This window comes from Bombina bombina, chromosome 7, assembly GCF_027579735.1.
Source record: "Bombina bombina isolate aBomBom1 chromosome 7, aBomBom1.pri, whole genome shotgun sequence".
Lineage (NCBI taxonomy): Eukaryota > Metazoa > Chordata > Amphibia > Anura > Bombinatoridae > Bombina > Bombina bombina.
Window position 1 is genome coordinate 202692413 of NC_069505.1, and position 27170 is coordinate 202719582.

At 34.3% G+C, this 27170-nt stretch overlaps 12 non-coding genes across 12 annotated transcripts; all 12 read right to left on the bottom strand.

Annotated features, from left to right (window-relative positions):
* Positions 1-168: 168 nt before the first annotated feature.
* Positions 169-240, bottom strand: TRNAC-GCA (transfer RNA cysteine (anticodon GCA)). The gene has a single exon. It is a non-coding gene; the product is annotated as a tRNA-Cys (tRNA).
* Positions 241-1164: 924 nt separating this feature from the next.
* TRNAC-GCA (transfer RNA cysteine (anticodon GCA)) lies at positions 1165-1236 on the bottom strand. The gene has a single exon. It is a non-coding gene; the product is annotated as a tRNA-Cys (tRNA).
* Positions 1237-2161: 925 nt separating this feature from the next.
* TRNAC-GCA (transfer RNA cysteine (anticodon GCA)) lies at positions 2162-2233 on the bottom strand. The gene has a single exon. It is a non-coding gene; the product is annotated as a tRNA-Cys (tRNA).
* A 924-nt stretch (positions 2234-3157) lies between these two features.
* TRNAC-GCA (transfer RNA cysteine (anticodon GCA)) lies at positions 3158-3229 on the bottom strand. The gene has a single exon. It is a non-coding gene; the product is annotated as a tRNA-Cys (tRNA).
* A 12695-nt stretch (positions 3230-15924) lies between these two features.
* TRNAC-GCA (transfer RNA cysteine (anticodon GCA)) lies at positions 15925-15996 on the bottom strand. The gene has a single exon. It is a non-coding gene; the product is annotated as a tRNA-Cys (tRNA).
* Positions 15997-16916: 920 nt separating this feature from the next.
* Positions 16917-16988, bottom strand: TRNAC-GCA (transfer RNA cysteine (anticodon GCA)). Its single transcript has one exon. It is a non-coding gene; the product is annotated as a tRNA-Cys (tRNA).
* Positions 16989-17912: 924 nt separating this feature from the next.
* Positions 17913-17984, bottom strand: TRNAC-GCA (transfer RNA cysteine (anticodon GCA)). Its single transcript has one exon. It is a non-coding gene; the product is annotated as a tRNA-Cys (tRNA).
* A 927-nt stretch (positions 17985-18911) lies between these two features.
* Positions 18912-18983, bottom strand: TRNAC-GCA (transfer RNA cysteine (anticodon GCA)). The gene has a single exon. It is a non-coding gene; the product is annotated as a tRNA-Cys (tRNA).
* A 1900-nt stretch (positions 18984-20883) lies between these two features.
* On the bottom strand, positions 20884-20955 carry TRNAC-GCA (transfer RNA cysteine (anticodon GCA)). The gene has a single exon. It is a non-coding gene; the product is annotated as a tRNA-Cys (tRNA).
* A 1248-nt stretch (positions 20956-22203) lies between these two features.
* Positions 22204-22275, bottom strand: TRNAC-GCA (transfer RNA cysteine (anticodon GCA)). The gene has a single exon. It is a non-coding gene; the product is annotated as a tRNA-Cys (tRNA).
* A 1923-nt stretch (positions 22276-24198) lies between these two features.
* TRNAC-GCA (transfer RNA cysteine (anticodon GCA)) lies at positions 24199-24270 on the bottom strand. The gene has a single exon. It is a non-coding gene; the product is annotated as a tRNA-Cys (tRNA).
* Positions 24271-26553: 2283 nt separating this feature from the next.
* On the bottom strand, positions 26554-26625 carry TRNAC-GCA (transfer RNA cysteine (anticodon GCA)). The gene has a single exon. It is a non-coding gene; the product is annotated as a tRNA-Cys (tRNA).
* Positions 26626-27170: the final 545 nt, after the last annotated feature.

The window sequence follows — 27170 nt, forward strand, 5'->3', positions numbered from 1 at the left end:
TCTTCCTTTACAATGTGTAGTATGTACTCTTAATTGTTTAAAGGATAGCATTGGCTAATTTTACAAATTGACATGAGTAATAGCTATCAATTATTAGACTTTTGAAAACCCACACATTTTTATAAGTCCCATTTGAATGGCGTTCCCTAAATTTTAAGGTATAAACAAAGGGGACACCCGGATTTGAACCAGGGACCTCTCGATCTGCAGTCGAATGCTCTACCACTGAGCTATATCCCCAGGGAAACCTATGCTGTAGTTTTCTTTTTGTGATGTTGGTTATCTCAAAGGTACAGAATTTAGTTAGAAAAACTAATTTATGTAATAATGATAATTTAGGGAAATGTTTTGAATGTATTGATGATTAATCTCTGCTTTTGATGTCTGACTGGAGTTTCAGATATCAATGAACTACGTATGAATTAATATACATGAAAATAGGAAGAGTTTTAGAGGCCTGATAAAAGTACAATCAACTTAAATATGACTATCAGAAAGTCTGGTCAAACGACATTGTATTAATGTTAATTTTTCAGTCAATTTTTCTGTCTTCTTAATGTATTAATAGAAACCTGGATCTATATTTTCTTTTTTGTAATGTATGTTATCTTAAAGGTGTCGAATTTAGCCAGTAAAACTAATTTATGGAATAATAACTTGGAAAAAAGTTTTTGAATGCATTTATGATTAATGTCTGCTTTTGATATTGGACTGGAGTTTCAGATATCAATAAACTGTATATAAAGTGATAGACATGAACATGTGAAGATTTTTAGAGGTTTGATAAAAGTACAATCAACTTAAATATGGTTATCAGAAAGTCTGGTCAAACTAACTTGTATTAATATTAATTTTTTAACCATGTTTTGGTCTTCTTAATGTTTTTTTAATTTAAGGATATTATTCTAATCTTATCAGGCTTTCTTGAAAGTCTCTTCAAAATGTTATCTTTTCATAATCATTTTTCAGGAAAACACACTGGGCTTGCAGTTTATATCTTCCTTTACAATGTGTAGTATGTACTCTTAATTGTTTAAAAGATAGCTTTGGCTAATTTTACAAATTCACATGAGTAATAGCTATCAATTATTAGACTTTTGAAAACCCACACATTTTTATAAGTCCCATTTGAATGGCGTTCCCTAAATTTTAAGGTATAAACAAAGGGGACACCCGGATTTGAACCAGGGACCTCTCGATCTGCAGTCGAATGCTCTACCACTGAGCAATATCCCCACGGAAACATATGCCATAGTTTTCTTTTTGTGATGTTGGTTATCTCAAAGGTACAGAATTTAGTTAGAAAAACTAATTTATGTAATAATGATAATTTGGGGAAATATTTTGCATGTATTGATGATTAATCTCTGCTTTTGATGTCTGACTGGAGTTTCAGATATCAATGAACTACGTATGAATTAATATACATGAAAATAGGAAGAGTTTTAGAGGCCTGATAAAAGTACAATCAACTTAAATATGACTATCAGAAAGTCTGGTCAAACGACATTGTATTAATGTTAATTTTTCAGTCAATTTTTCTGTCTTCTTAATGTATTAATAGAAACCTGGATCTATATTTTCTTTTTTGTAATGTATGTTATCGTAAAGGTATCAAATTTAGCCAGTAAAAATAATTTATGGAATAATAACTTGGAAAAAAGTTTTTGAATGCATTTATGATTAATGTCTGCTTTTGATATTGGACTGGAGTTTCAGATATCAATAAACTGTTTATAAAGTGATAGACATAAACATGTGAAGATTTTTAGAGGTTTGATAAAAGTACAATCAACTTAAATATGGTTATCAGAAAGTCTGGTCAAACTAACTTGTATTAATATTAATGTTTTAACCATGTTTTGGTCTTCTTAATGTTTTTTTTAATTTAAGGATATTATTCTAATCTTATCAGGCTTTCTTGAAAGTCTCTTCAAAATGTTATCTTTTCATAATCAGATTTCAGGAAAACACACTGGGTTTGCAGTTTATATCTTCCTTTACAATGTGTAGTATGTACTCTTAATTGTTTAAAGGATAGCATTGGCTAATTTTACAAATTGACATGAGTAATAGCTATCAATTATTAGACTTTTGAAAACCCACACATTTTTATAAGTCCCATTTGAATGGCGTTCCCTAAATTTTAAGGTATAAACAAAGGGGACACCCGGATTTGAACCAGGGACCTCTCGATCTGCAGTCGAATGCTCTACCACTGAGCTATATCCCTACGGAAACCTATGACGTAGTTTTCTTTTTGTGATGTTGGTTATATCAAAAGTACAGAATTTAGTTAGAAAAACTAATTTATGTAATAATGATAATTTGGGGAAATGTTTTGAATGTATTGATGATTAATCTCTGCTTTTGATGTCTGACTGGAGTTTCAGATATCAATGAACTACGTATGAATTAATATACATGAAAATAGGAAGAGTTTTAGAGGCCTGATAAAAGTACAATCAACTTAAATATGACTATCAGAAAGTCTGGTCAAACGACATTGTATTAATGTTAATTTTTCAGTCAATTTTTCTGTCTTCTTAATGTATTAATAGAAACCTGGATCTATATTTTCTTTTTTGTAATGTATGTTATCTTAAAGGTGTCGAATTTAGCCAGTAAAACTAATTTATGGAATAATAACTTGGAAAAAAGTTTTTGAATGCATTTATGATTAATGTCTGCTTTTGATATTGGACTGGAGTTTCAGATATCAATAAACTGTATATAAAGTGATAGACATGAACATGTGAAGATTTTTAGAGGTTTGATAAAAGTACAATCAACTTAAATATGGTTATCAGAAAGTCTGGTCAAACTAACTTGTATTAATATTAATTTTTTAACCATGTTTTGGTCTTCTTAATGTTTTTTTAATTTAAGGATATTATTCTAATCTTATCAGGCTTTCTTGAAAGTCTCTTCAAAATGTTATCTTTTCATAATCATTTTTCAGGAAAACACACTGGGCTTGCAGTTTATATCTTCCTTTACAATGTGTAGTATGTACTCTTAATTGTTTAAAAGATAGCTTTGGCTAATTTTACAAATTCACATGAGTAATAGCTATCAATTATTAGACTTTTGAAAACCCACACATTTTTATAAGTCCCATTTGAATGGCGTTCCCTAAATTTTAAGGTATAAACAAAGGGGACACCCGGATTTGAACCAGGGACCTCTCGATCTGCAGTCGAATGCTCTACCACTGAGCAATATCCCCACGGAAACATATGCCATAGTTTTCTTTTTGTGATGTTGGTTATCTCAAAGGTACAGAATTTAGTTAGAAAAACTAATTTATGTAATAATGATAATTTGGGGAAATATTTTGCATGTATTGATGATTAATCTCTGCTTTTGATGTCTGACTGGAGTTTCAGATATCAATGAACTATGTATGAATTAATATACATGAAAATAGGAAGAGTTTTAGAGGCTTGATAAAAGTACAATCAACTTAAATATGACTATCAGAATGTCTGGTCAAATGACATTGTATTACAGGGACACTCAATCAAAATTAAACTTTCATTATTCAGATAGAGCACGCCATTTTAAACAACTTTCCAATTTACTTCCATTAACTAAATGTGCACAGTCTTTTTATATTTAAACTTTTTTGATTCACCAGCTCCTACTGAGCATGTGCAAGAATAAGTGTGTATGCATTTGTGAATGGCTGATGGCTGTCACATGGTACGTGTATGCATTTGTGATTGGCTGATGGCTGTCACATGGTACAGGGGGAGTGGAAAAAGACATAACTTTTAAAATTGTCAGAAAAGTGCTATTGCATTGTCTTGTTATCTTGCATTTGTTGATTATGCAAATCTACTGTGTTGACTGGTCCTTTAATGTTAATGTTTAATGTTTAATGTTATCCCCACGGAAACCTATGCCTTAGTTTTCTTTTTGTGATGTTGGTTATCTCAAAGGTACAGAATTTAGTTAGAAAAACTAATTTATGTAATAATGATAATTTGGGGAAATGTTTTGAATGTATTGATGATTAATCTCTGCTTTTGATGTCTGTCTGGAGTTTCAGATATCAATGAACTACGTATGAATTAATATACATGAAAATAGGAAGAGTTTTAGAGGCTTGATAAAAGTACAATCAACTTAAATATGACTATCAGAAAGTCTGGTCAAACGACATTGTATTAATGTTAATTTTTCAGTCAATTTTTCTGTCTTCTTAATGTATTAATAGAAACCTGGATCTATATTTTCTTTTTTTGTAATGTATGTTATCTTAAAGGTGTCAAATTTAGCCAGTAAAACTAATTTATGGAATAATAACTTGGAAAAAAGTTTTTGAATGCATTTATGATTAATGTCTGCTTTTGATATTGGACTGGAGTTTCAGATATCAATAAACTGTATATAAAGTGATAGACATGAACATGTGAAGATTTTTAGAGGTTTGATAAAAGTACAATCAACTTAAATATGGTTATCAGAAAGTCTGGTCAAACTAACTTGTATTCATATTAATTTTTTAACCATGTTTTGGTCTTCTTAATGTTTTTTTAATTTAAGGATATTATTCTAATCTTATCAGGCTTTCTTGAAAGTCTCTTCAAAATGTTATCTTTTCATAATCATATTTCAGGAAAACACACTGGGCTTGCAGTTTATATCTTCCTTTACAATGTGTAGTATGTACTCTTAATTGTTTAAAAGATAGCGTTGACTAATTTTACAAATTGACACGAGTAATAGCTATCAATTATTAGACTTTTGAAAACCCACACATTTTTATAAGTCCCATTTGAATGGCGTTCCCTAAATTTTAAGGTATAAACAAAGGGGACACCCGGATTTGAACCAGGGCCCTCTTAATCTGCAGTTGAATGCTCTACCACTGAGCTATATCCCCAGGGAAACCTATGCCTTAGTTTTCTTTTTGTGATGTTGGTTATCTCAAAGGTACAGAATTTAGTTAGAAAAACTAATTTATGTAATAATGATAATTTGGGGAAATGTTTTGAATGTATTGATGATTAATCTCTGCTTTTGATGTCTGTCTGGAGTTTCAGATATCAATGAACTACGTATGAATTAATATACATGAAAATAGGAAGAGTTTTAGAGGCTTGATAAAAGTACAATCAACTTAAATATGACTATCAGAAAGTCTGGTCAAACGACATTGTATTAATGTTAATTTTTCAGTCAATTTTTCTGTCTTCTTAATGTATTAATAGAAACCTGGATCTATATTTTCTTTTTTTGTAATGTATGTTATCTTAAAGGTGTCAAATTTAGCCAGTAAAACTAATTTATGGAATAATAACTTGGAAAAAAGTTTTTGAATGCATTTATGATTAATGTCTGCTTTTGATATTGGACTGGAGTTTCAGATATCAATAAACTGTATATAAAGTGATAGACATGAACATGTGAAGATTTTTAGAGGTTTGATAAAAGTACAATCAACTTAAATATGGTTATCAGAAAGTCTGGTCAAACTAACTTGTATTCATATTAATTTTTTAACCATGTTTTGGTCTTCTTAATGTTTTTTTAATTTAAGGATATTATTCTAATCTTATCAGGCTTTCTTGAAAGTCTCTTCAAAATGTTATCTTTTCATAATCATATTTCAGGAAAACACACTGGGCTTGCAGTTTATATCTTCCTTTACAATGTGTAGTATGTACTCTTAATTGTTTAAAAGATAGCGTTGACTAATTTTACAAATTGACACGAGTAATAGCTATCAATTATTAGACTTTTGAAAACCCACACATTTTTATAAGTCCCATTTGAATGGCGTTCCCTAAATTTTAAGGTATAAACAAAGGGGACACCCGGATTTGAACCAGGGCCCTCTTGATCTGCAGTTGAATGCTCTACCACTGAGCTATATCCCCAGGGAAACCTATGCCTTAGTTTTCTTTTTGTGATGTTGGTTATCTCAAAGGTACAGAATTTAGTTAGAAAAACTAATTTATGTAATAATGATAATTTGGGGAAATGTTTTGAATGTATTGATGATTAATCTCTGCTTTTGATGTCTGTCTGGAGTTTCAGATATCAATGAACTACGTATGAATTAATATACATGAAAATAGGAAGAGTTTTAGAGGCTTGATAAAAGTACAATCAACTTAAATATGACTATCAGAAAGTCTGGTCAAACGACATTGTATTAATGTTAATTTTTCAGTCAATTTTTCTGTCTTCTTAATGTATTAATAGAAACCTGGATCTATATTTTCTTTTTTTGTAATGTATGTTATCTTAAAGGTATCAAATTTAGCCAGTAAAACTAATTTATGGAATAATAACTTGGAAAAAAGTTTTTGAATGCATTTATGATTAATGTCTGCTTTTGATATTGGACTGGAGTTTCAGATATCAATAAACTGTATATAAAGTGATAGACATGAACATGTGAAGATTTTTAGAGGTTTGATAAAAGTACAATCAACTTAAATATGGTTATCAGAAAGTCTGGTCAAACTAACTTGTATTAATATTAATTTTTTAACCATGTTTTGGTCTTCTTAATGTTTTTTTAATTTAAGGATATTATTCTAATCTTATCAGGCTTTCTTGAAAGTCTCTTCAAAATGTTATCTTTTCATAATCATATTTCAGGAAAACACACTGGGCTTGCAGTTTATATCTTCCTTTACAATGTGTAGTATGTACTCTTAATTGTTTAAAAGATAGCGTTGACTAATTTTACAAATTGACACGAGTAATAGCTATCAATTATTAGACTTTTGAAAACCCACACATTTTTATAAGTCCCATTTGAATGGCGTTCCCTAAATTTTAAGGTATAAACAAAGGGGACACCCGGATTTGAACCAGGGCCCTCTTGATCTGCAGTTGAATGCTCTACCACTGAGCTATATCCCCACGGAAACCTATGCCTTAGTTTTCTTTTTGTGATGTTGGTTATCTCAAAGGTACAGAATTTAGTTAGAAAAACTAATTTATGTAATAATGATAATTTGGGGAAATGTTTTGAATGTATTGATGATTAATCTCTGCTTTTGATGTCTGTCTGGAGTTTCAGATATCAATGAACTACGTATGAATTAATATACATGAAAATAGGAAGAGTTTTAGAGGCTTGATAAAAGTACAATCAACTTAAATATGACTATCAGAAAGTCTGGTCAAACGACATTGTATTAATGTTAATTTTTCAGTCAATTTTTCTGTCTTCTTAATGTATTAATAGAAACCTGGATCTATATTTTCTTTTTTGTAATGTATGTTATCTTAAAGGTATCGAATTTAGCCAGTAAAACTAATTTATGGAATAATAACTTGGAAAAAAGTTTTTGAACGCATTTATGATTAATGTCTGCTTTTGATATTGGACTGGAGTTTCAGATATCAATAAACTGTATATAAAGTGATAGACATGAACATGTGAAGATTTTTAGAGGATTGATAAAAGTACAATCAACTTAAATATGGTTATCAGAAAGTCTGGTCAAACTAACTTGTATTTATATTAATTTTTTAACCATGTTTTGGTCTTCTTAATGTTTTTTTTAATTTAAGGATATAATTCTAATCTTATCAGGCTTTCTTGAAAGTCTCTTCAAAATGTTATCTTTTCATAATCATATTTCAGGAAAACACACTGGGCTTGCAGTTTATATCTTCCTTTACAATGTGTAGTATGTACTCTTAATTGTTTAAAAGATAGCGTTGGCTAATTTTACAAATTGACATGAGTAATAGCTATCAATTATTAGACTTTTGAAAACCCACACATTTTTATAAGTCCCATTTGAATGGCGTTCCCTAAATTTTTTTTTTAGTTTTAAAACAAGCTTTATTAAGATTGACAAGAGAAACAATCAACATTAGTCAATGCACATTGTTTGGAAAATCATTAAGCAGAGATCTTGTACACATACAAAGTAACAGACCTTTCCTCAACAATTCCAACAGTAAGAGTTTTGCACATTATGATCAGAGAGAAAGTGCTGTAGAAAAAGTTGTCCGAAAGTTCTCTTTGTCTCTTGACTTCTTGACTTTGGGAACAGCGTCGTGATATTGAGCTTGTTTCGATGAGCTCAACAGCTCAAGGTATTCTATAAATAATGTAATCAACTAAAACATAAACTTAGGAATTTGACATCAGATATTTAGACAGGTTTAAACAAATTTGTTTTCAGCTCGCTTGTGTCATGCGGCTGAGGATATCCCGAGGTCTGACGTCTTTGCTCATGCAGAGTAACAAGAGCAGAACTCTTAGTAGGAAAGGGAAAGTCACAGCAGGACTCTTAGTAGGTGAGAAAAGTCATATTAGAGAGATGGATATGAGTAGAGGAGTGAGAGAAGAAAAAAAAAAAAAAAAAAAAAAAAGGGGGTGGGAGAGGGGAGAGGTGAAGGGAGGTGAATGGAGGGAGATTACATAGGGGTTTTTTCCTATCCTTCTTTTCTCTGTTTCTGGATGTTGTGTCAGGGTTGTATGAAAAGCGGTCACAGTTTTTTACCCTCCCATGTTAATGTCATCATCTCGTGGGTGGCGAGCTTTCCTGTTTTAAGGAAGTGGTAAAGCTCTAACTTGAGCAGGTCTCCCACTTTGTGTTTCCATTCCTGCACAGTCGGGACTTGAGGAGACTTCCAGTGTGCCGGAATGAGCCCCTTCGCGCCTCCCAACATTATAAGGAAGAGTATGTGCCTATCCACTCCCACCACTTTAGGTAATTTGTGAGAGATCAAGTATGTAGGTTTGGGGGGTATAATGAGTCCGAGAATTTTGCTCATTTCTCCCAGCACCTCCTCCCAAAATGGCCTTATTCGTGGGCAGTGCCACCATATGTGAAGAAGAGATCCCTCCTCTCCGCAGCCTCTCCAGCACCTTCCGTCTGTGTTAGGGTAAATCCTCCGCAATCGTTGAGGTGTTAGGTACCACCTGCTAAGTAGCTTATAGTGCATCTCCAGTGTTCTCGCTGAAACAGATGCCTTCTTGATCTTTTTAAAGATCTTCAGCCAATCCTCAGTGGAAATATCCACCCCAACTCCGCTTGCCATAAGGAAGCATACGACGGGAGGACGGTATCCCCCTTATTCAGCAGGAGCTGATAGAGGTGAGAGATTAAGTGAGTCGGTGTCTGCTGCATAGTGCACAGTGCTTCATAGGGTGTTCTGCATCTGGCCAGCGCTTCTCGATCTCTACAGGTGTTAAAAAAATGCGTGATCTGTGCCATCCTGTACCAGGACGCAAAGATCACTTGGTCCCACTCAACTAGCTCCTCGTGTGTTTTGAGCTTATTATTCAAGAGGACATTAGAAAAAGCAGTTTCAGCTAGGGTATAAGCTGTCCCTACAGCGCGTCTTGGAAGCTCCATTCCCAAGGCAGGATTATCCCGAACAGGGATGTTTGGTGATATACGCGTGGACACAAAGGTGCCCTCGTCTAGGACCCTGTCCCACACTTTCAGGGTGTCGTTAATCATTGGATATAAAGAGAGCGAGACTGGGCGGTTTCGAGCAGATATCCAGGCCAAGGCTCCAGTGTTGCCACGCTGTGAGATATCATTATCAATTTGTATCCATAGTTTATCGTGGGAGTTTCGACACCACTCCACTATCCTCTGAAGGAATATTGCTCTTTGATACTCTCTTAAGAGCGGAACTCCCAGTCCGCCTCTCTCCTTTGGCATATATATTGTGGACTTTCGAACCCTGGGCCTGGTTCCGTTCCAAATATAATTTTCAATTCCTGATTGCATGCGTTGAAGATAGTGGGAAGCCGAGACCGCAGGGATGGTCTGCATAATATAAAGAATTCTAGGTAGTGCATTCATTTTGACCACTCCTATTCTTCCTAACCAAGATATTGATTTTTTTTTCCAGTTGGATAAGTCCGTAATGATGTTGTCGCATATTTTTTTATAATTGAGGTCAATGATTTCAGGGGTACTGTGTGTAACAATAACACCTAAGTATTTGATACTGTGTGTAGCAACTCTTATGGGGCAGATTGCGGTTGATGTAGCAAATTTGTCCGGGGGCTCAGTGACGTTTAAGATTTCAGACTTTAGGAGGTTGAGGCGAAAGTTAGACAGAATTCCATATTCCCTAAAGTCTGCTAGGGCCGCGTCTAAAGATGTGGCCGAGTCCGCTAATGTTAGCAAGACGTCGTCAGCGTACATTGAGAGTTTATGTTCAATGGCGCCCACGCTCAGGCCCCTTACTGCCGAGTTGGCCCTGATCTTGTTTGCAAGGACCTCAATCGCGAGGACGAACAGGAGAGGCGACAGGGGACAACCCTGTCTTGTCCCGTTCTTGATCAAAAATGTCTCTGAGAGGGTGTCATTCACTCTCACACGCGCGTTTGGTGTTGAGTAAAGGGACATGACAACATTTATAAAACCAGGTCCGAAACCGAATCTGCCCAGCGTGTGTCGAATAAACTGCCAGCTAACCCGATCAAACGCTTTTTCCGCGTCAGTTGTGACCAGGGCAAGCGGCAGGTTATGTATATGGGCATATGTTATTAATTGTTGCAGTTTGAGGGTATTGTCCCTAGCCTCTCGGGCAGGTACAAATCCTACCTGATCAGCCGAGATTAGCTCAGGGAGGAGTTTATTCAAACGCGTAGCCATGACTTTCGCCAAGATTTTCACGTCAGAATTGAGAAGAGGGGGTTTTCCCAGGCTTGGGTATTACTGCGATATACGCTGCTAACATTGAGCCCGGGAGCCCAGGAGACTCCGACAGGGAGGCAAACATGTTTGTCATTTCCGGGACAAGGATATCAGAGTAGAGTTTGTAGTATTTCAGACCAAATCCATCGGGTCCAGGGCTTTTGCCCGATGGAAGGTCTTTGATAGCTTTCTGAACCTCCTCTGTTGTGATTGGAAGCTCTAGGTGCCTCCTATCTTCCTCCGAGATCTCTGGGAGGTCAGCGGCCCGAAGGTAGTCACGAATGCCCTCATCTTCTCGCAGGTGTGCGGAGAGGGCCTCCCCGTCCCCCGCGAGGTTTTCCAGGTTGTATAGAGATTCGTAGTATCTCCTGAAGCCTGCAGCGATAGAGTCTGCATCTACCCGGGTACTTCCATCCGCATCTACTATGTGGTGGACGTAGGTCTTTACTCTTTTCCTGGCTATTGCCCTGGCGAGCAGTCTCCCATGTTTATCGCCTTGTTCGTAGTACAGCTGTCTCAGCTGAAGGGCTTGCTTTTGATAATCCTCTTGTAAGAACTGCAGGAGATCCTTTCTGACTGCATTTAGACGCGTTAGTCCCGTTACGTCATGTGGGGACCGTTTATGATATTGTTCTAAGTCTTCCACTTGCTTCAAAAGATTATCATATCACTCTCTCCGCATTTTTTTAAGTCTCGCTTTACGCTCTATCAGGAGGCCTCTCATGGTGCACTTATGCGCTTCCCATATAATGGGACCATCTATTTCTTCGTTCGCATTTAAGCTGAAGAATTCAATCAGGGACTTCCTGATGTCCGCGCCAAATACAGGGTCATCTAGGAGCGTATCATCGAGTCTCCACACAAAGGGAGTGATTGGCGTGTTAGGCCATTGAATGGAACAGCCCACTGGGGCATGATCAGACCATGTGATAGAAGATATTTTGCTAGTTTTAGTGATGGTTAAACCTATGGAGTCCGTGAATAAATAATCTATCCTGGAGTATTTACGGTGTGGGTGAGAGTAGAAAGTGAAGTTTTTGTCCGTTGGATGGTGTGTACGCCAGATGTCATGAATCCCCAGGTCTGCCAATGAGGCGGACATCCACTTAAGTGTTTTGTGCGGGGCACTGGAGAGGCCATTGGAGGTATCAAGGATGGGGCTAAGAGGTGCATTAAAATCTCCTCCTAGGTACAGAATTCCCATTTGCATTTCAAGGACTTTTCTAGAGACCTTTTGAAGAAAGAGGTGCTGAGAGGTGTTCGGGCAATATATGTTGGCCAGTGTTATGGGCCTGCTGTGTATGGTGCCCGTGAGTACTAAGAATCTACCCTCAGGGTCACTGTAACTCTTTGTAAGTTGAAAGGGTACTCCTGCACCGAAGAGGATCCCAACTCCATTTTTTTTTTTAGTGGCCGATGCAAAAAAGGCTAGGGGGTATTGTCGGCTGTACCATTTGGGTTCATGTGCAACGTCAAAATGCGTTTCCTGTATGAAAATTATGTCCCCACCCATTCTATATAAGTCTCTTAACACTATAGCACGTTTGGAGGGGCTATTAAGTCCTTTTGCGTTAATTGTTAGGAGTTCTATCGGATGCAATTTACGTCTAGTGCTCCGATTTGCCATGATCCCCCTGGAGCCCTATTATAGGTTGGGTAGAGAAGGTGCAGAGGGGGGTGGGGGAAGAGAGAGGAGAAAAAAAAAAGAAGAAAAAGAGGTAGAGCAGAAAAGGTTAGAAGAGAGAAAAAGAGGAAGGTCTTGCCTAGCAAGACAAGAACAACAATTATTGAGTATTGCCTATTGTGAACTGTACAACAAATTTGAGAGCAACAGAAACAATCAATAATAGCTCAACCGTTAACAAATACTACAACAACTACTTTAATGTCTCAGGGGTAGTTGTCCCTGTGTGTATCGCATGGAAGTATAAACATTTAACAGAATTTGTAGAAACCTAACTGACCCTTAGTTTCTAGTTAAGGTTATTAAAGCACTCTCCCTGTGCTGTGAGCAAAGATGTTATCTGTAGAAGAACCCTACATAACTGTGCTGCCGTCTTATCTCATTACTAGTTAGCGTCTGGAGTGTCCCTTACAGTCGGTCTGTTAGTGTGTTGGTTATGAGGAGAAAAAGGGTAGGGCAATCAATACAGTATAGCCTATTGAGTATTATGTGTTGTGAGTAATCAATGAGAACCTACTCCTGTTCATTTTGCTGTTCCCTATATTGGGGGATTCAAGTAGCTGTCATCGTGGGTCCCTTCAGGCTACCTGTCCAGTTCGTCATTAAATCCCTTAACCTTTCGCCTGCGCAGGCTTACCCATATTCCTTACTATGGTGAAAATTGAAATATAGATAAATAATCTAAGCGTGCATGTGGAGTCGGGCAAATGAAGGTATGCAGGAATGCTACAGCAGTGTGATAGTTACTTCCATCAGGCTAAGGCGGTTCCGTCTATGAGCGTATTAATAACAACACAAGCAAATTAAACAGTAAGATTAAGAACCCTACATGATTTACATTGCCGTTCCATCCTACAGCTAGTTAGTACTAAGTTGTCTCTTACATTCATTTTGTTGAAGTGATGGTTAGGTCAGTGCATCATGATATATTAGCCAGTATGTGTTGTTAGGTGTCTAGTAATAGCCAACTTCAGCGCATTTTGCTGCTCCCTGTATCAGAGGATTTAGGTAGTTGTTAGCTCAGTCCTCTTCAGGCTGTCTGTCAGGGTTATACAATGCTATTGATCTAGGGTTAACCTTTTGTGTGTCATTAAGTCTCCTATCCCCTTATATGTGCATGTTTGTACATCAACCTTGTAGCAGTAAAAATTGAGATAATGGTAAATAATTTGAGGGCATATGCGGGGGAGAGCAAACAGAGAGCATGCAGGAACATTATCTCAGTATAATATTTACAGTTATTAAAGTAAGGCGGCATCATATATGGACACATTTAAAAAAAAAAAACATATCATACAAGTAATTCAAACAGTATTAAGATAACTTGTTAAATACGACCTGAAAGTTCTTCAGAAGAGCATAAGGAATTAGACATAAGTCCAACAGGTATCAATGTTTTTACAAGTCCGACAGGAGCATCCTAGAAAAGGGAGGGAGAAAGATAGAACGCAAGCTCTGGAGTTTTTTTTTTTTTATTTTTTATTTTTTTTATCTTTTTATTTCACCCGTGGTGTTGCTGGGCATCTCCATTGTCCATGTCGACAGGAGCTCTGCGTGCAGATTCCTCGTAGCGTGGGGGTTCAATAACCAGGCCCAAGGCCTGGCTAAAGCCAGGAAGGTCATCCGGACATCTGAGGGTGTATGAGACATTATTTTTTGTAGCAATAAGGCACGTGGGGAACCCCCATCTGTATGTGATCTTTTTATCCTTCAACACTGAGGTAATATATCTCATGTCTCTCCGCTTCTGTAATGTTGTGGGACATAAGTCCGAGTACACTTGAACTTCCGTGCCTCTGAAGGTGATTGGGTGCCTTGTTCTTGCCAATTTGAGTACTTCTTCTTTGTCCCGGAATGATAAAAATTTAATTATTATGTCCCTGGGAGGGGCCCTATTTGGCGGCTTTGGGCGCAATGCCCTGTGTGCTCGCTCTATTTGTATATCCTGTGCCGTGGAATTGTTTTTCAAGTACCTGATAAATTCTTGAATGTATTGTTGTAGTTCTGGGGGATCAACCCTTTCTGGCACTCCACGGAGACGTAAATTGCTCCTCCTGCTCCGGTTTTCTAAGTCTTCTATACAGTCCATAAGAGTCTGAACCGTTCCTTCTTGTGCTTGCAGGAGACTAGCTTGGTGCTGCACATCCGAATTAAGTGATTCCTGTTTTTCTTCTACCTGTATAACCCGGTGATTCAAGGCCCCCATGTCCCTTTTGAGTTCCCCAAACATGCTTTTAAAATCCTGCATGGCATTTTTAATATCCTCTTTGGAGGATAAGTGAGAGATGTCATCCTTTGTTAGATAACTGTGTGGATTCATGCTGGGTCTGTGCTCGTGGGTCTGGGCCGCTATCAATGGGCCTTGTGGGTCCTGGGCTGATTTATTAGAGGATTGAGCAGGGTCAGCAGGTATCAGGTAGTTCTCCATTATAGAAGGCTGTGAGCTTTTGGGAGGTTTAGTGTTTCTTTTGCTAGACATTGCAGGTATGCAGTCTCAGTTTTCATGTACAGAATCTCCTATGGCCATAAAGTAAATGCCTTATCTTGCACAAGGTTTAGGTGTAGCTGCAGGAATTTGTTTATCTGCGGTTATCTTCTATGTGCTGTGTGCTTACTCGATTGATTATATTAGAGTGTGGGGTTCATTTAGAGCCTTTTCTCCTTTTCTCCACTGTTTCTTTTTATGGGCTTCCCTGTGTGTCTATTCGTGTGGGGGCAATAAATTTCTCTTTTTCTGGTGCCAATAAGTCCAATTGTTTGCCCTAACTTAAATCTCTGTCCCAGTTTTCAAGTTTTCAATGCAGGGCTGGGATGCGATTACAGCCCACTTCTAGCTGGCAACACACAGGCCCAAGGCCAAGCTCACCTCCACTCCGCTAACGGTAACCTCTCTAGGCTGCAAGATCCCTCCACAGGCAGGAGGTCTGATCTCCCTGGCGTGTGTTCTGGCTGATGATTCCGGTGAACTGAGGGTTCTGAGTGTCAGCGGTGCACAGGCCACTTGCTCCGTTCTGTTCCTGAGGTCACGTGATCGCGGCCTTATTGCCGCTAATGGAAGGGGATTTTCGCGGCTCACCCGTTAATATCCCGGTGTCACTTCAGGGGTCACGGGTAGGTATTTACCCCGCAGCGGTGTCTCTGGTGCTCTCCTGGTGTATGTTCCTGAGGCCACGTGGTCGCTGCCTTAACACCGCTAGTGGAGGAGGATTTGCGCGGCTCACCCGCTGATGCCCCGGTGTCACTTCAGGGATCCAGAGCAGTTATTTCCCCCATAACAGAGTCCGTGGTGCTCTCCTAATATACTTGCACTTGGGGTCTATGTAGCTGCCTGCTCCACGGTCAGGTCCAGTGCTCGTTAGGCAGGTCCGTTTGCTTCTGAGTAGGCAAGGGGCAAAACTCACCCCCTCCTTCCAAAAGTGACAGTTCTTGATTCCCAAGGGCTATGAAATCAATATTTGCACTGGTGATGACTTAAAATGATGATGGGTCAGTTAGTTTTTGAGCGATACTACACAACTCTATTAATTAGCAGCCATCTCGGATGGTGGCCAGACTCCGCCCCCCGGCGTTCCCTAAATTTTAAGGTATAAACAAAGGGGACACCCGGATTTGAACCAGGGACCTCTCGATCTGCAGTCGAATGCTCTACCACTGAGCTATATCCCCACGGAAACCTATACCGTAGTTTTCTTTTTGTGATGTTGGTTATCTCAAAGGTACAGAATTTAGTTAGAAAAACTAATTTATGTAATAATGATAATTTGGGGAAATGTTTTGAATGTATTGATGATTAATCTCTGCTTTTGATGTCTGACTGGAGTTTCAGATATCAATGAACTACGTATGAATTAATATACATGAAAATAGGAAGAGTTTTAGAGGCTTGATAAAAGTACAACTTAAATATGACTATCAGAAAGTCTGGTCAAACGACATTGTATTAATGTTAATTTTTCAGTCAATTTTTCTGTCTTCTTAATGTATTAATAGAAACCTGGATCTATATTTTCTTTTTTGTAATGTATGTTATCTTAAAGGTATCGAATTTAGCCAGTAAAACTAATTTATGGAATAATAACTTGGAAAAAAGTTTTTGAATGCATTTATGATTAATGTCTGCTTTTGATATTGGACTGGAGTTTCAGATATCAATAAACTGTATATAAAGTGATAGACATGAACATGTGAAGATTTTTAGAGGTTTGATAATAGTACAATCAACTTAAATATGGTTATCAGAAAGTCTGGTCAAACTAACTTGTATTAATATTAATTTTTTAACCATGTTTTGGTCTTCTAAATGTTTTTTTAATTGAAGGATATTATTCTAATCTTATCAGGCTTTCTTGAAAGTCTCTTCAAAATGTTATCTTTTCATAATCATTTTTCAGGAAAACACACTGGGCTTGCAGTTTATATCTTCCTTTACAATGTGTAGTATGTACTCTTAATTGTTTAAAAGATAGCGTTGGCTAATCTTACAAATTGACATGAGTAATAGCTATCAATTATTAGACTTTTGAAAACCCACACATTTTTATAAGTCCCATTTGAATGGCGTTCCCTAAATTTTAAGGTATAAACAAAGAGTACACCCGGATTTGAACCAGGGACCTCTCGATCTGCAGTCGAATGCTCTACCACTGAGCTATATCCCCACGGAAACCTATGCCATAGTTTTGTTTTTGTGATGTTGGTTATCTCAAAGGTACAGAATTTAGTTAGAAAAACTAATTTATGTAATAATGATAATTTGAGGAAATGTTTTGAATGTATTGATGATTAATCTCTGCTTTTGATGTCTGACTGGAGTTTCAGATATCAATGAACTACGTATGAATTAATATACATGAAAATAGGAAGAGTTTTAGAGGCTTGATAAAAGTACAATCAACTTAAATATGACTATCAGAAAGTCTGGTCAAACGACATTGTATTAATGTTAATTTTTCAGTCAATTTTTCTGTCTTCTTAATGTATTAATAGAAACCTGGATCTATATTTTCTTTTTTGTAATGTATGTTATCTTAAAGGTGTCAAATTTAGCCAGTAAAACTAATTTATGGAATAATAACTTGGAAAAAAGTTTTTGAATGCATTTATGATTAATGTCTGCTTTTGATATTGGACTGCAGTTTCAGATATCAATAAACTGTATATAAAGTGATAGACATGAACATGTGAAGATTTTTAGAGGTTTGATAAAAGTACAATCAACTTAAATATGGTTATCAGAAAGTCTGGTCAAACTAACTTGTATTCATATTAATTTTTTAACCATGTTTTGGTCTTCTTAATGTTTTTTTAATTTAAGGATATTATTCTAATCTTATCAGGCTTTCTTGAAAGTCTCTTCAAAATGTTATCTTTTCATAATCATATTTCAGGAAAACACACTGGGCTTGCAGTTTATATCTTCCTTTACAATGTGTAGTATGTACTCTTAATTGTTTAAAAGATAGCGTTGGCTAATTTTACAAATTGACATGAGTAATAGCTATCAATTATTAGACTTTTAAAAACAAACACATTTTTGTAAGTCCCATTTGAATGGCGTTCCCTAAATTTTAAGGTATAAACAAAGGGGACACCCGGATTTGTACCAGGGACCTCTCGATCTGCAGTCGAATGCTCTACCACTGAGCTATATCCCCACGGAAACCTATGCAGTAGTTTTCTTTTTGTGATGTTGGTTATCTCAAAGGTACAGAATTTAGTTAGAAAAACTAATTTATGTAATAATGATAATTTGGGGTAATGTTTTGAATGTATTGATGATTAATCTCTGCTTTTGATGTCTGACTGGAGTTTCAGATATCAATGAACTACGTATGAATTAATATACATGAAAATAGGAAGAGTTTTAGAGGCTTGATAAAAGTACAATCAACTTAAATATGACTATCAGAAAGTCTGGTCAAACGACATTGTATTAATGTTAATTTTTCAGTCAATTTTTCTGTCTTCTTAATGTATTAATAGAAACCTGGATCTATATTTTCTTTTTTGTAATGTATGTTATCTTAAAGGTATTGAATTTAGACAGTAAAACTGGAATAAAATGGAATAATAACTTGGAAAAAAGTTTTTGAATGCATTTATGATTAATGTCTGCTTTTGATATTGGACTGGGGTTTCAGATATCAATAAACTGTATATAAAGTGATAGACATGAACATGTGAAGATTTTTAGAGGTTTGATAAAAGTACAATCAACTTAAATATGGTTATCAGAAAGTCTGGTCAAACTAACTTGTATTAATATTAATTTTTTAACCATGTTTTGGTCTTCTTAATGTTTTTTTAATTGAAGGATATTATTCTAATCTTATCAGGCTTTCTTGAAAGTCTCTTCAAAATGTTATCTTTTCATAATCATATTTCAGGAAAACACACTGGGCTTGCAGTTTATATCTTCCTTTACAATGTGTAGTATGTACTCTTAATTGTTTAAAAGATAGCGTTGGCTAATTTTACAAATTGACATGAGTAATAGCTATCAATTATTAGACTTTTGAAAACCCACACATTTTTATAAGTCCCATTTGAATGGCGTTCCCTAAATTTTAAGGTATAAACAAAGGGGACAACCGGATTTGAACCAGGGACCTCTCGATCTGCAGTCGAATGCTCTACCACTGAGCTATATCCCCACGGAAACCTATGCCATAGTTTTCTTTTTGTGATGTTGGTTATCTCAAAGGTACAGAATTTAGTTAGAAAAACTAATTTATGTAATAATGATAATTTGAGGAAATGTTTTGAATGTATTGATGATTAATCTCTGCTTTTGATGTCTGACTGGAGTTTCAGATATCAATGAACTACGTATGAATTAATATACATGAAAATAGGAAGAGTTTTAGAGGCTTGATAAAAGTACAATCAACTTAAATATGACTATCAGAAAGTCTGGTCAAACGACATTGTATTAATGTTAATTTTTCAGTCAATTTTTCTGTCTTCTTAATGTATTAATAGAAACCTGGATCTATATTTTCTTTTTTGTAATGTATGTTATCTTAAAGGTGTCAAATTTAGCTAGTAAAACTAATTTATGGAATAATAACTTGGAAAAAAGTTTTTGAATGCATTTATGATTAATGTCTGCTTTTGATATTGGACTGCAGTTTCAGATATCAATAAACTGTATATAAAGTGATAGACATGAACATGTGAAGATTTTTAGAGGTTTGATAAAAGTACAATCAACTTAAATATGGTTATCAGAAAGTCTGGTCAAACTAACTTGTATTAATATTAATTTTTTAACCATGTTTTGGTCTTCTTAATGTTTTTTTAATTTAAGGATATTATTCTAATCTTATCAAGCTTTCTTGAAAGTCTCTTCAAAATGTTATCTTTTCATAATCATATTTCAGGAAAACACACTGGGCTTGCAGTTTATATCTTCCTTTACAATGTGTAGTATGTACTCTTAATTGTTTAAAAGATAGCGTTGGCTAATTTTACAAATTGACATGAGTAATAGCTATCAATTATTAGACTTTTGAAAACCCACACATTTTTATAAGTCCCATTTGAATGGCGTTCCCTAAATTTTAAGGTATAAACAAAGGGGACACCCGGATTTGATCTGCAGTCGAATGCTCTAGCACTGAGCTATATCTCCACGGAAACCTATGCCGTAGTTTTCTTTTTGTGATGTTGGTTATCTCAAAGGTACAGAATTTAGTTAGAAAAACTAATTTATGTAATAATGATAATTTGGGGAAATGTTTTGAATGTATTGATGATTAATCTCTGCTTTTGATGTCTGACTGGAGTTTCAGATATCAATGAACTACGTATGAATTAATATACATGAAAATAGGAAGAGTTTTAGAGGCTTGATAAAAGTACAACTTAAATATGACTATCAGAAAGTCTGGTCAAATGACATTGTATTAATGTTAATTTTTCAGTCAATTTTTCTGTCTTCTTAATGTATTAATAGAAACCTGGATCTATATTTTCTTTTTTGTAATGTATGTTATCTTAAAGGTATCGAATTTAGCCAGTAAAACTAATTTATGGAATAATAACTTGGAAAAAAGTTTTTGAATGCATTTATGATTAATGTCTGCTTTTGATATTGGACTGGAGTTTCAGATATCAATAAACTGTATATAAAGTGATAGACATGAACATGTGAAGATTTTTAGAGGTTTGATAATAGTACAATCAACTTAAATATGGTTATCAGAAAGTCTGGTCAAACTAACTTGTATTAATATTAATTTTTTAACCATGTTTTGGTCTTCTTAATGTTTTTTTAATTGAAGGATATTATTCTAATCTTATCAGGCTTTCTTGAAAGTCTCTTCAAAATGTTATCTTTTCATAATCATTTTTCAGGAAAACACACTGGGCTTGCAGTTTATATCTTCCTTTACAATGTGTAGTATGTACTCTTAATTGTTTAAAAGATAGCGTTGGCTAATTTTACAAATTGACATGAGTAATAGCTATCAATTATTAGACTTTTGAAAACCCACACATTTTTATAAGTCCCATTTGAATGGCGTTCCCTAAATTTTAAGGTATAAACAAAGAGGACACCCGGATTTGAACCAGGGACCTCTCGATCTGCAGTCGAATGCTCTACCACTGAGCTATATCCCCAAGGAAACCTATGCCATAGTTTTGTTTTTGTGATGTTGGTTATCTCAAAGGTACAGAATTTAGTTAGAAAAACTAATTTATGTAATAATGATAATTTGAGGAAATGTTTTGAATGTATTGATGATTATTCTCTGCTTTTAATGTCTGACTGGAGTTTCAGATATCAATGAACTACGTATGAATTAATATACATGAAAATAGGAAGAGTTTTAGAGGCTTGATAAAAGTACAATCAACTTAAATATGACTATCAGAAAGTCTGGTCAAACGACATTGTATTAATGTTAATTTTTCAGTCAATTTTTCTGTCTTCTTAATGTATTAATAGAAACCTGGATCTATATTTTCTTTTTTGTAATGTATGTTATCTTAAAGGTATCGAATTTAGCCAGTAAAACTAATTTATGGAATAATAATTTGGAAAAAAGTAATTTAAGGATATTATTCTAATCTTATCAGGCTTGATGTCTGACTGGAGTTTCAGATATCAATGAACTACGTATGAATTAATATACATGAAAATAGGAAGAGTTTTAGAGGCTTGATAAAAGTACAATCAACTTAAATATGACTATCAGAAAGTCTGGTCAAACGACATTGTATTAATGTTAATTTTTCAGTCAATTTTTCTGTCTTCTTAATGTATTAATAGAAGCCTGGATCTATATTTTCTTTTTTGTAATGTATGTTATCTTAAAGGTGTCAAATTTAGCCAGTAAAACTAATTTATGGAATAATAACTTGGAAAAAAGTTTTTGAATGCATTTATGATTAATGTCTGCTTTTGATATTGGACTGGAGTTTCAGATATCAATAAACTGTCTATAAAGTGATAGACATGAACATGTGAAGATTTTTAGAGGTTTGATAAAAGTACAAGCAACTTAAATATGGTTATCAGAAAGTCTGGTCAAACTAACTTGTATTAATATTAATTTTTTAACCATGTTTTGGTCTTCTTAATGTTTTTTTAATTTAAGGATATTATTCTAATCTTATCAGGCTTTCTTGAAAGTCTCTTCAAAATGTTATCTTTTCATAATCATTTTTCAGGAAAACACACTGGGCTTGCAGTTTATATCTTCCTTTACAATGTGTAGTATGTACTCTTAATTGTTTAAAAGAGAGCATTGGCTAATTTTACAAATTGACATGAGTAATAGCTATCAATTATCAGACTTTTGAAAACCCACACATTTTTATAAGTCCCATTTGAATGGCGTTCCCTAAATTTTAAGGTATAAACAAAGGGGACACCCGGATTTGAACCAGGGACCTCTCGATCTGCAGTCGAATGCTCTACCACTGAGCTATATCCCCACAGAAACCTATGCCATAGTTTTTTTTTTGTGACGTTGGTTATCTCAAAGGTACAGAATTTAGTTAGAAAAACTAATTTATGTAATAATGATAATTTGAGGAAATGTTTTGAATGTATTGATGATTAATCTCTGCTTTTGATGTCTGACTGGAGTTTCAGATATCATTGAACTACGTATGAATTAATATACATGAAAATAGGAAGAGTTTTAGAGGCTTGATAAAAGTACAATCAACTTAAATATGACTATCAGAAAGTCTGGTCAAACGACATTGTATTAATGTTAATTTTTCAGTCAATTTTTCTGTCTTCTTAATGTATTAATAGAAACCTGGATCTATATTTTCTTTTTTGTAATGTATGTTATCTTAAAGGTATTGAATTTAGCCAGTAAAACTGGAATAAAATGGAATAATAACTTGGAAAAAAGTTTTTGAATGCATTTATGATTAATGTCTGCTTTTGATATTGGACTGGGGTTTCAGATATCAATAAACTGTATATAAAGTGATAGACATGAACATGTGAAGATTTTTAGAGGTTTGATAATAGTACAATCAACTTAAATATGGTTATCAGAAAGTCTGGTCAAACTAACTTGTATTACTATTAATTTTTTAACCATGTTTTTGTCTTCTTAATGTTTTTTTAATTGAAGGATATTATTCTAATCTTATCAGGCTTTCTTGAAAGTCTCTTCAAAATGTTATCTTTTCATAATCATTTTTCAGGAAAACACACTGGGCTTGCAGTTTATATCTTCCTTTCCAATGTGTAGTATGTACTCTTAATTGTTTAAAAGATAGCGTTAGCTAATTTTACAAATTGACATGAGTAATAGCTATCAATTTTTAGACTTTTGAAAACCCACACAATTTTATAAGTCCCATTTGAATGGCGTTCCCTAAATTTTAAGGTATAAACAAAGGGGACACCCTGATTTGAACCAGGGACCTCTGGACCTGCAGTCGAATGCTCTACCACTGAGAAATATCCCCACGGAAACCTATGCCATAGTTTTGTTTTTGTGATGTTGGTAATCTCAAAGGTACAGAATTTAGTTAGAAAAACTAATTTATGTAATAATGATAATTTGAGGAAATGTTTTGAATGTATTGATGATTAATCTCTGCTTTTGATGTCTGACTGGAGTTTCAGATATCAATGAACTACGTATGAATTAATATACATGAAAATAGGAAGAGTTTTAGAGGCTTGATAAAGGTACAATCAACTTAAATATGACTATCAGAAAGTCTGGTCAAACGACATTGTATTAATGTTAATTTTTCAGTCAATTTTTCTGTCTTCTTAATGTATTAATAGAAACCTGGATCTATATTTTCTTTTTTGTAATGTATGTTATCTTAAAGGTGTCAAATTTAGCCAGTAAAACTAATTTATGGAATAATAACTTGGAAAAAAGTTTTTGAATGCATTTATGATTAATGTCTGCTTTTGATATTGGACTGCAGTTTCAGATATCAATAAACTGTATATAAAGTGATAGACATGAACATGTGAAGATTTTTAGAGGTTTGATAAAAGTACAATCAACTTAAATATGGTTATCAGAAAGTCTGGTCAAACTAACTTGTATTCATATTATTTTTTTAACCATGTTTTGGTCTTCTTAATGTTTTTTTAATTTAAGGATATTATTCTAATCTTATCAGGCTTTCTTGAAAGTCTCTTCAAAATATTATCTTTTCATAATCATATTTCAGGAAAACACACTGGGCTTGCAGTTTATATCTTCCTTTACAATGTGTAGTATGTACTCTTAATTGTTTAAAAGATAGCGTTGGCTAATTTTACAAATTGACATGAGTAATAGCTATCAATTATTAGACTTTTGAAAACCCACACATTTTTATAAGTCCCATTTGAATGGCGTTCCCTAAATTTTAAGGTATAAACAAAGGGGACACCCGGATTTGAACCAGGGACCTCTCGATCTGCAGTCGAATGCTCTTCCACTGAGCTATTTCCCCACGGATACCTATGCTATAGTTTTCTTTTTGTGATGTTGGTTATCTCAAAGGTACAGAATTTAGTTAGAAAAACTAATTTATGTAATAATGATAATTTGGGGAAATGTTTTGAATGTATTGATGATTAATCTCTGCTTTTGATGTCTGACTGGAGTTTCAGATATCAATGAACTACGTATGAATTAATATACATGAAAATAGGAAGAGTTTTAGAGGCTTGATAAAAGTACAATCAACTTAAATATGACTATCAGAAAGTCTGGTCAAATGACATTGTATTACAGGGACACTCTATCAAAATTAAACTTTCATTATTCAGATAGAGCACGCCATTTTAAACAACTTTCCAATTTACTTCCATTAACTAAATGTGCATTCTTTTTATATTTAAACTTTTTTGATTCACCAGCTCCTACTGAGCATGTGCAAGAATAAGTGTGTATGCATTTTTGAATGGCTGATGGCTGTCACATGGTACGTGTATGCATTTGTGATTGGCTGATGGCTATCACATGGTACAGGGGGAGTGGAAAAAGACATAACTTTTAAAATTGTCAGAAAAAAAATCTATTACTCATTTGAAGTTCAGACTAAGTGCTATTGCATTGTCTTGTTATCTTGCATTTGTTGATTATGCAAATCTACTGTGTTGACTGGTCCTTTAATGTTAATTCTTCAGTCAATTTTTCTGTCTTCTTAATGTATTAATAGAAACCTGGATCTTTATTTTCTTTTTTGTAATGTATGTTATCTTAAAGGTATCGAATTTAGCCAGTAAAACTAATTTATGGAATAATAACTTGGAAAAAAGTTTTTGAATGCATTTATGATTAATGTCTGCTTTTGATATTGGACTGGGGTTTCAGATATCAATAAACTGTATATAAAGTGATAGACATTAACATGTGAAGATTTTTAGAGGTTTGATAAAAGTACAATCAACTTAAATATGGTTATCAGAAAGTCTGGTCAAACTAACTTGTATTAATATTAATTTTTTAACCATGTTTTGTTCTTCTTAATGTTTTTTTAATTTAAGGATATTATTCTAATCTTATCAGGCTTTCTTGAAAGTCTCTTCAAAATGTTATCTTTTCATAATCATTTTTCAGGAAATCACACTGGGCTTGCAGTTTATATCTTCCTTTACAATGTGTAGTATGTACTCTTAATTGTTTAAAAGATAGCGTTGGCTAATTTTACAAATTGACATGAGTAATAGCTATCAATTATTAGACTTTTGAAAACCCACACATTTTTATAAGTCCCATTTGAATGGCGTTCCCTAAATTTTAAGGTATAAACAAAGGGGACACCCGGATTTGATCTGCAGTCGAATGCTCTACCACTGAGCTATATCCCCACGGAAACCTATGCTATAGTTTTCTTTTTGTGATGTTGGTTATCTCAAAGGTACAGAATTTAGTTAGAAAAACTAATTTATGTAATAATGATAATTTGGGGAAATGTTTTGAATGTATTGATGATTAATCTCTGCTTTTGATGTCTGACTGGAGTTTCAGATATCAATGAACTATGTATGAATTAATATACATGAAAATAGGAAGAGTTTTAGAGGCTTGATAAAAGTACAACTTAAATATGACTATCAGAAAGTCTGGTCAAACGACATTGTATTAATGTTAATTTTTCAGTCAATTTTTCTGTCTTCTTAATGTATTAATAGAAACCTGGATCTATATTTTCTTTTTTGTAATGTATGTTATCTTAAAGGTATCGAATTTAGCCAGTAAAACTAATTTATGGAATAATAACTTGGAAAAAAGTTTTTGAATGCATTTATGATTAATGTCTGCTTTTGATATTGGACTGGGGTTTCAGATATCAATAAACTGTATATAAAGTGATAGACATGAACATGTGAAGATTTTTAGAGGTTTGATAATAGTACAATCAACTTAAATATGGTTATCAGAAAGTCTGGTCAAACTAACTTGTATTAATATTAATTTTTTAACCATGTTTTGGTCTTCTTAATGTTTTTTTAATTGAAGGATATTATTCTAATCTTATCAGGCTTTCTGGAAAGTCTCTTCAAAATGTTATCTTTTCATAATCATTTTTCAGGAAAACACACTGGGCTTGCAGGTTATATCTTCCTTTACAATGTGTAGTATGTACTCTTAATTGTTTAAAAGATAGCGTTGGCTAATTTTACAAATTGACATGAGTAATAGCTATCAATTATTAGACTTTTGAAAACCCACACATTTTTATAAGTCCCATTTGAATGGCGTTCCCTAAATTTTAAGGTATAAACAAAGAGGGCACCCGGATTTGAACCAGGGACCTCTCGATCTGCAGTCGAATGCTCTACCACTGAGCTATATCCCCAAGGAAACCTATGCCATAGTTTTGTTTTTGTGATGTTGGTTATCTCAAAGGTACAGAATTTAGTTAGAAAAACTAATTTATGTAATAATGATAATTTGAGGAAATGTTTTGAATGTATTGATGATTATTCTCTGCTTTTAATGTCTGACTGGAGTTTCAGATATCAATGAACTACGTATGAATTAATATACATGAAAATAGGAAGAGTTTTAGAGGCTTGATAAAAGTACAATCAACTTAAATATGACTATCAGAAAGTCTGGTCAAACGACATTGTATTAATGTTAATTTTTCAGTCAATTTTTCTGTCTTCTTAATGTATTAATAGAAACCTGGATCTATATTTTCTTTTTTGTAATGTATGTTATCTTAAAGGTATCGAATTTAGCCAGTAAAACTAATTTATGGAATAATAATTTGGAAAAAAGTAATTTAAGGATATTATTCTAATCTTATCAGGCTTGATGTCTGACTGGAGTTTCAGATATCAATGAACTACGTATGAATTAATATACATGAAAATAGGAAGAGTTTTAGAGGCTTGA